This window comes from Octodon degus, unplaced genomic scaffold (genome assembly GCF_000260255.1).
Source record: "Octodon degus isolate 3935 unplaced genomic scaffold, OctDeg1.0 scaffold00204, whole genome shotgun sequence".
Classification (NCBI taxonomy): domain Eukaryota; kingdom Metazoa; phylum Chordata; class Mammalia; order Rodentia; family Octodontidae; genus Octodon; species Octodon degus.
This window is the reverse complement of record NW_004524780.1, coordinates 3,476,365-3,485,872: the sequence shown is the minus strand read 5'-3', so window position 1 is coordinate 3,485,872 and position 9,508 is coordinate 3,476,365. Positions and strand designations below refer to the sequence as shown.

The 9,508-nt window shown below is 44.5% G+C and overlaps 1 pseudogene; it reads left to right on the top strand.

Annotated features, from left to right (window-relative positions):
* The first annotated feature begins 1,376 nt into the window (after positions 1–1,376).
* Positions 1,377–3,657, top strand: LOC101576450 (annotated as a pseudogene).
* The last annotated feature ends 5,851 nt before the right edge of the window (positions 3,658–9,508 follow it).

Below are 9,508 nucleotides of genomic sequence, written 5' to 3'. Positions count from 1 at the left end.
AGCCTTCAGGGAGACAGTGTAAGTAGAGTAGTGGAGTAAAATTGGACTGTCTGGGCTTCCTGACAGCATAAAAGAAGAAGTAGGATCAGGGGTGAGGCCTTCAGATGAGACAGGCAAAACATCTGGGTCATACTGGTCAATTGGGGTCTCAACTCTGTCAGGCCAGCTCAGAAGCATGGTTGGAAGGGGGACTCAGCAACATGAGCAGGCAGTAGGAAAAAGAAGAGTGTTGTTCATGAGGACTGAGCTTAGTCAAGGATTCTCCTATTCACCGGAGCTGTGGACAGAGAACAGCCACAAGCTGCTGAAATTTCTCCTTTGGGAAACTATTAAAAAGGTTCCACACAACCTCTCAAAGCTTAGCATACTCACTAGCAAGAAAGAAGTGACAATACATTTTAAGTATGGAAACCTAAAGTGGTATAAACCTTTAGATTTGAAGCCCAACTTAGTTCATTGTTGGTAGAATAACATACCATGGAAATTGTGTAATTTATAAATGAGAGACATTTACATTATTACCACCCTCACCTGGACCTTCAGTAAGAAGTCCAAGATTGTGAGTTGCTGATCAGGGAATTCCTCAAATTGTAACCCTAAGTCACCCCACCACCCCTTCTATCTATGCACCAGGACAAATAGCAAGAGAGACAGCATTGGTAAAGATCCTCAGGAACCCATGCAGGGGAGAAAGGGAACTGACTGGCCTCCCAGAAGACATTGCTTGTTTCTTTACCCACCCCCCACCTAGGCAGAATGCGCATGGGGCACAGCTTCACATGACCAGGATTTGGGCCTCAGTTCCCTGCATAAACCTTATCCAGGTTCCTAGCCTCTTTGCTGACTTTGTGAAATAATATTAGTGGCCTGTTCCTTTCAGGGAGAATTCAAAGCCAATCTCTCTGTTCTGTGCTCCTCACAGATTTCTGTGTTCCACAGGATAATTACTTCCTTCTTTATTGTTTTTGCCTAAATACCCAGGAAGACACCTAGTGGAAAGTAAAACCTGGGAATTGTGGAGGAAATAAGGGCATTGGAAGAGGCTCTTTAATGCTTAGCATTAAATGCACCAAATTAGATGTGGCCACCTAGAATCTGAGTAAGTTAAGAAGCCCACGGCCTGCTCTGGGGCTTTCCAGATAGAGATGTAGCCAAAGCAAAAGACTGTGAAACGCCCCTCAGTGATCTGGCTAGAAAGCAACCTGCGTCCTCCAATCAGACAAGCAAACTAGCTGCAAAGTGAAGAAGCGCTTACCTGTATCATCTTCCTGGTAGGGTCTCCTAAAACAAAACCAAAGATGTTCTATGGGAGAACCATTGGATGGAAGTGTGGAGGAGACCTTCAAATTTAGAGGATCTGGCTCCCAGGCTCCTGAGCTCAGGGTGCAGTTGGTGGCCAGGTCTCCATGGAGGAGGAAGATGACCTACCAAAGCTGTTGAACAGGAGGGAAAAGGCCATGTGGGAAGACAAGGAGGCCGACCTGCCCAACATTGAGTGGCAGGCTCCACCTGTCCTGTGACAGTTCACTCGTATCTGCTGAGGAGGCATTTCCACATTGTGAGTCAGAGCATCAATTTAATACTGATATCATGGTTTATAAGCACCAACTTGAATTTTATGGGTAAATGAAACTAATGAATTTTAGTAGACTTCAGAATCCTCCTGTTGAGTATGAATTCCATAATAAGGCCCAGTGCTTTGGGAGAAAGAAGAGTATTTGAGATCAGTGTTAGAAGATGACCTTTTACTTTAATTTCATGTAGAAGATCCTTACGAATCAATGCCAGTCCCATTCTCATACCCCCACGGGCTCACTGAAAATACTCCCACCGTGGAGAACAGAAGCATGCGGAAGGCAGGGTGCTGTCTGCTGAAGTTGTGTTAGCCAGAGCACGGGGAGCTCTCCAGAGAATGAAATAATTTGGTCAAGATTTTGCAATGAACACAGATCTCAGAACCCATGCTGTCCCTCCTGGAGGAGAAGGATGCTGTTTATTTCAGCTCATATGGGCATTATAGAATACACACACACAAAAAAAAAAAAATGGTAAAGGACGCAGTACAAGCAGAAAGCTACAGGGATTTCACATACCAACATCCACATCTCTTCAAAGACAAGGTAGTCCGGGGTGCTAGGTGTGGAACTGGGATTCTGTCTGTGTTTGCTGCTAAAGGTGGGATGGGGAAGGTTCTTGGCATTGATCAATCTGAAATGCTTTACCAGGTGATGGATCTCCTAAGACTAAGTAAACTTGAAGACACTATTGTACTAATTAAAAGAAAGATTGAAACAAGGACAAATTTGAGGTGTTTATAGGGAAAGTAATGTAACTTGAGCCCATACTTACAAGTGTAATAAACCAGTCACATATGTGCGTACATCGATTGTCTTCCTCATATAAGAAGCTGGAAGAGTATATAAGGCCCAAAATGTACAATAGATATTGGAAAATGGGAAGATAACACTCAATAGGAAAGGAAAACTGAAATGGGGGGAGAGAAAAGAAGGGAGTGTAAAGGAAAACCTATGTATCAGTTAAGATAAACTACCAATTGCTCTTAGCTCATTAAAAAGATAGATATATGCCTACAGTGTTTGATCAGTTTTTTATGCCTATGTCTTGTACGATGAGCAACTACTTTGAAGATAACAATACACAATGCACTGAACATTATTACTCTCCTACAACCTTGTTTTGAAATTTATGCTATTGGTTTTTGTTTATTTTCTTGTCTTTAAAATGAAAAATAGTGGGCAGGCCAAATAGTTCCCCAGATTAAAGCACCTGCAAGCACGAGCAGGGGCTGAGGTTTTCATCCCAAGCCTGCCAAGCCAGCCCCACACCCAGGGCGCGCTGAGATGGCAATTGAGACTGGGCGTGTAATCCCAGGTCTTGGGAGGCTGTAAACAGGTGGATCACTACAAGTCCGATCTAGTAGACCCTTCCCTAAAATACAGGAAAAAAATAAATATATACATAAAATAAAATACAAAAGATTGAAGAAGTTCATCTTCCTGTAGAAAAAGTGAATATTGTTATATCTGAAGGGAAGGGGTGTGTTCTCCTTTTTGAGTCTATGTTAGTTCCTGTGATTTATGCAAAGGGCAAACACTTGGCCAAAGGATGCTCGGTCTACCTGATGTTGGCTCAGTGAGCCTGCTTGCAGTGAGTGGCGTGAAGACACAGGTTGATAGAATTGCTCTCTGGGACAAGGGCTGTGGCTTCAGCATGTGCTGTGTGAGGAAGGCAGTGATCCCAGAAGCAGCTGTGGACGTTTTAGGTCCAAAGTCTCTTACTTTAGGCCCTAGTAGTATTAAGCACACAGATTTCCATAGAACTTCTACCTCAGATTGGCAGTTTTCTTTATATCTTTCCCTGAAAACCATGAAGACATCCATGTCCCCAGCAACTGCTAGATACTTTGATATATGCTTTGAGAAGAACTGCTGCCAGAGGGTCGTGTTCCCTAAGGGACCCCAGAGGGCCAAAGCACACTGGAAACAAATAGTATCTCTACTGGAAAAGCCATTTTCAGTAAAAGCAGGTGAATCCTTAAGAGTGAAAATCACAGCTCACAAGAATAAGAAGGATCCTTATTCTCTCACTGTGACCTTCCCCTTGAATAATTCAGCTCCGACTTGCAGTCTCCAGTGAGTAGACTGTGATTGCACAACTCCTCACAGTTACTAGTGTGGCATGGGGAAAGGGAGCAGGCTTTCCCGGAGCCCGTGGACAGCGGCTCTGTCCTGAGTCCGCCCACTCAGTCAGACAAGCACAGGATGCGTCTACTGGCCGGTGCTGCGGGCAGAGTGGCTGACCCTGCTAGTCCACAGAAACATTCAGAGGCACTGCGCAGCCAGGGTTAGTCACCTGCAACCCTCTGTTGAGTGTCTCCGTCATCACGTGCCTTACTTAGCCCACGCTCCCAAAAAGGACTGCCTTCTTGTGTTCTGTAAGTTTCTTCTTATAGATTTTAAACAGTAATAATTGATTAATAGTAAGTAATATTTTTGTTAAACTAGTAACAGAGGAAGCACATTTTATTGAACATTTCCTCTTGGGAGGAATAGTTTTCTGTTGTTTTTGCTGGAATAACAGGGTGTTACGGGTGAGAGCTCAGAGGAAGGCCTGCCAGCAAGCATCAGCCTTCTCCACCCAGCACACCTGAAGTTCCCACTCTCTGAGTGTTCCTTAGCACTACACTTCTAAGTATTGTCAAGGAGCCTAATTTCAATGTATTTATTATGCAAGTTTTAAAGAATGGGATACATGTGTACTTATTTACTAGTCTGTTACCCTTTTCAAAGTCCATTTATGTTCAAAGGTTAAGCATTTCCTTGTATCACTCTAAAAACATAAATAAATAAAACAGAGTTTCAATGTGAAGGGATAAAAAGAAGCAGCATCTAGAGGTGCGTGTGAGATAAAGAGATAAAGGAAGGTGATTACTTCAAGGGTGACTGGTCTCTCCTAAGAAGAACTGTTCAGTAGAGGAGGGAACATGGAGCAGAGCAAAGAGGGCACAATGGATCCAGGTGTACATTCGGGTAAAGAAGGGCGCTCTGAGGGCCGTCCAAATAGCTCAGCATGTTAAGGCTTCTGCAAGCAGGCACAGGGGTCTGAGTTTTGATCCCCAGGCCTGCCTGTCAGCCCTGCCCCCAGGGCGTGCTGAGACAGCAATTGAGACTGGGCGTCCTGACACACGCCTGTAATCCTAGCTCTTGGAAGGTTTTAAACAGGCAGATCACTGCGAGTCCAATCTAGTAGTAAGACCCTGAACACCCTGTAGAGGCTTCCCTAAAATACAGGAAAAAGAAAAAGAAGAAAGAAAAAGAAAAAAAAAAAGAATTAACTTGTGGAAATGGAAATTCTTTTTAGACTGGGCATGGTGGCTCACGCCTATAATCCCAGCTCTTGGGAGGCTGTAAACAGGAGAATCACTACGAGTCCAAGCTAGTAGTGAGACCCTGAACACCCTATAGACCCTTCCCTAAAATACAGGGGAAAAAAAAGAAAAAGAAAAAGAAAGAAAGAATGGCACCCACCAGGAGGGCCTGGGTTTCCACAGGATTCCACTAACAATTTCTCTGATGAAGAAAACCCCGCACACAGCAGACAGTCCAGATGGGTTAGAACTTGAAATGCATGTGAGCAGAGGAAAGCTGTCTCTCCAGATTGCCTCTAAATACACAGTGGACTTGGTTCACCAGAAGTGGCTGTAACAGGTCGATTTGACTGCTTATGGGATAGGTAAAGAACACCTTGAATGTGTTTGTGAATGATTGACAAGTAAGCCAGCCAACCAAGGGCAGAACACCTACACCTGAAAGTGGCATCATCCCATGGGCTTGCTGCTTGGAAGGAATTAAAACAAGAGGTGGAGTTCATTGCATTTTTGGAAACTCCACTCTCCTTGAGCAGTTGGATCTTTTGCTCTTGTCTCCTCTGAACATGAGTCTACAGTTTCTTCAACTTCCAACACAGACGCTCACCACTGACTCTCCAGAGAGTTCCCAAACCTTTGACGTTGGACTTGTACTGCATTCTTGATTGTCCTTGTTCTATGTTCCAGCTTCTTGAGCTGAGAACTCCTGGACCCTCTGGATCTCACCAAGCAGGTGCTCACTGTGGACTCTGCTGTCTCTGGTCATGTGAGCAGCCTAATAAATACCCATGTGTAATTATGTGTCCATTGGCTATTGACTCTGTTCCTCTCAAGGATCCAAACCAACATACCAGGTAAGGAGCAGGAGGAAAAGGAGGAGGATGTGGAGGAGGAGGAAGAAGAGAACAAGGAAGAGGAGGAGGAGGAAGAGGAGGAAGAGGAAGAGGAGGAGGAGAAAGGGGAATTGGAATAGGTCTACTGCCAGGACAAAGCTATAGTTCTTGATGGTCTGAAGACCTTTGAGCTCTCTAATATAGCTACAGGTTTCTGTGAAGTCAAAACATATTTTCCTAATAAAATCAAGACATTATTTGCTCTTGTTCATAACATTTAAATTTGAGCTAAGGGAGTAAAGCAGTGCTGAATAAAATAACCAGCCAAGCAGACATGAAGGACATAACACTTAAATGTCCTGATAGTCTAATAGTAATTGTGTTCTTTGTGCCCTATCCTTGCAGTTCAACACACACACACACACTTACATACATGCACACACGTGCATACACACACATGCATGCACACATACATACACATCCATACACAGAGACATATGTCAGCTCCACTCAATCCTCTTAATCAAGCTGTAAATACTAACACTGTTTAATTTCAACTCTCACCTATGTATCTTCTTCCTCTGTGAGATCATTGCACGGTATACACAAAATACTTCTACTGAACAACAAAGTAAGTTAAATATCCTGCTTGTATCAAAGGAAAGAATTCAAAAAACGCAGGGTTAATGTTAACTGAGCAACTCTTTCTGTGAATCCCCACACTTACTTGAAGGAAAGCCTAGCAAAGCACTAGGCTCTACCAATGAGGTATTTGGCAGAAACTTTCTTCAGTATGAATAAAGTCAGACAGTCACATCCAGAAAAGCTACTACACATATTTATGTCAAGTGTTAATATTTGAGTTTTCAAGTGCAAATTATAAAAGTGGAAAAAGTGCATCAGTACTCTGATGCCTTCTGTATCCCTAGCGCCATCTCTGTCAAGATGGCAGTAAGTACAGTGATACAATGTTCTCACTATGATCAAACTATTTGTGGACTGTGGGAAATCCAGGTGACCCACAGTGAAGCATCATCTTCTACAAGATCAATTCAGCTATCAAGAAATCACAGTGAGTAAAGAGCCACCCAAAATTCACAGTAAATCGGTGCATGAGGAGACTCCAGATGCACTAGGGTGAGCCCAGATTCCCCACCGCCAAGACCCTTAGAAGCACATACCTGCCATGTTCAGATACAATTGTGTAGAATGCACACAAGGGTCTGAAAATGTGGTCCCATTGTACCTTGTCTCTGAAATGACCTCTGCCTGACAACACGTGCAACAGATGGATGCAGAAGTCTCCTGAGGCTGAGGCTGTCTTTCATTCACCTTGATGTGCAGAAGAAATGTCCACGCTGCTTCTCCCAGCAGCAATTCATAGCCACGTGTTCAGTGGGCCTGGAATGTGTTTCATCATTGTTTGTAAACACTCACTTCTTGGACAGTATAAAAGTTCTCAGTTTTTGGTTCCTTCCTAATACAGTAAATTTCAGTAGATACTACCCACATGGGCACTCTTCGCTTCCTTAAAATATTGAAAGGCGGCCAGGACTCTGATTGGAAGGATGGAGGGTGGCAGTGTCTGTAGACAGTGTAGACAGCTGGCACCATGGGTTCCATCTAGGTTATCAATCAAGAATAGAAACTGGGCACAGCAGGGCCAGGGTGCCGTTTCCAGGGTGCTCCATGAGTCAGCGGTGGGAGGGGCATGAACACAGTGCTTTCTCTAATAGCGCCCACCCACAAATGCCCAGAAGCACCACTTTTTACTTGCAACTCACAAATTAATGTTAGCTCATTTCATTCTAAAAGGAATTGGGTTGAACAGACCTCGGGACGAGACCTAGAGTTTGGAGACCTGTGCGTGTGACCTAAGGGACAGAGGACATCCTCCTGGAAGCGAAACATGCCTCCTGGGGAGGGGCAGAGGCTGCTACTGCTATCATAGTCAGTCACTGATGGTCTGGGGGCCAAGCTCTCCTCCCTTCAGACAGAACCCTTCCCGGTTGTCCTCTGTGTGTCACTTGCTCTGGGTCATGAGCTCCAGGTAGGAGCCTGAGAGGGCTTAAACCTGACCCTCGCAGACCACATAGCTTTAGGAGTGATTTGTGGCCCTGTATTCATTCATGACAGGAAATGCTCTGTGCCTCTTCTTAAAATTATACACTTGAATCTCTCCAATATAAGAAAAGGATTTAGAATGTAGATTAAAATATATATCCTCCTCTACCTGCAAAGCCCTTTCTCTGTCATAGCTGCCTCTCTCCCAAGCCCTCTAAATTTCCCTAAGGTCTCGGGACTTCGGAATTTCCACAAGAGTGACTTAAAGTATTCCTGCGATTTGCTCTGAGGAAATGAGATTCCTAGACAGCTTGCTGGTGAAATGGGGTGTGAAGGGGTGGGGGAGAGGCAAGGAAGAAGGAAAAGATGGGGTGAGACTCAGGGGAAGAAAGGAACAGGCTGAACTGGCCTCAGTTATTATCCTGGGATGGGTCCAATCTCCTGACCATGCTGCAGGGTCGCCCACCTTGGGACCATTGTTTCAGACACTTGACCTGAGATTTAATGCCAGAGGAGTAATTCTCTGACTTACTGTAGTCACTCAGTTCCAGAGAAACTGGAACAATGTGTTGTCTCTTTTGTTTGTTTTCTTGCTTTTTTTAACAGACTGTAGGGATATAGGACAGAGCAGAGAATACAAGTTCTGAGGCCTGTCCTCTGTGGGTCCCTGTGAATCTGACTACAGTGTCAGATTAGCAATGAACCCTCTTATGGATACACGAAGCTTGCTTTTCTTTGTCACTGGGAGGGGCACAGGATGATGCTGGATGAGGTTGGAGGCATTATTTAGGTCTGATCTACATTTTGTAACTCGAAGTCCCTAAAAATCCTGTCCCCAGAAATGACAAAATAAATAGATTAACATTTAGTACCTGAAGTTCTGAGCCATTTTAGTCACAGAGAACACCCTGTATGGATCTCCTCAGTCCAAGAAATTCATGCACATTCTGGCCTACTTTGTAAAGGTACAGCATAAAGGAATAAGAAAAACATCCAGGAAGACACGCCACCATGTAATGGTTTCTTTTTCAGTGCCCAGCTCTGGGGACAGGAAGTGTGTCTCCTCGGTAACAGTGCTCTGGAGCAGGGGCACCAGCCACAAGCAGGTGACGCATAAGAAATGAAATTCCAGAGAAAGCCCCATCCATCCTTTCCAGAGACCCCTCTCTTCAATGGCCTATCAGATTCATACATTGGTTTGAACATAATAGGTGATATTTGGGAGAAATTATAGTGGTGCTGAGTGAGAATGATCAACAGGTAAGAGGCCCTTGTACAACAGAAGAACCAAGGGGGAAGCAGGATTGAAGACTGCAGACTGGCCTGGGGGTGTAACTCAGTGGTAGGTACTCTTCTAGGGTATGCCCGGCCTGGGTTCCAGCTCTAGCCATGCAGGGAAGAAGCAGGGGAGAGGTCAGAGGGACTCATTAGATAGACACTGATTAACTTCAGGTAGTCATAGACCTAGAGCTTGCCGGCCCAATAGCAGTGGTGCACACAATCTTTCCGCACGCAGAGGTGTCCTAGGCGACCACCATGTGGCATCTCTGGATGCCCACCAGTGATGAGATCAGGTGACAGTATCTCTAGGGAGCAGAAGAGAGGTTGTGTAGTATACAGCATTGATTTTCACATTTGATGAGTTTGGGATTTACAAGGAATATTTCAGAACATCTGGTCCAAGCCCCTCTTATTAGAAGAAATAAAGATTCTAGTATTTAAA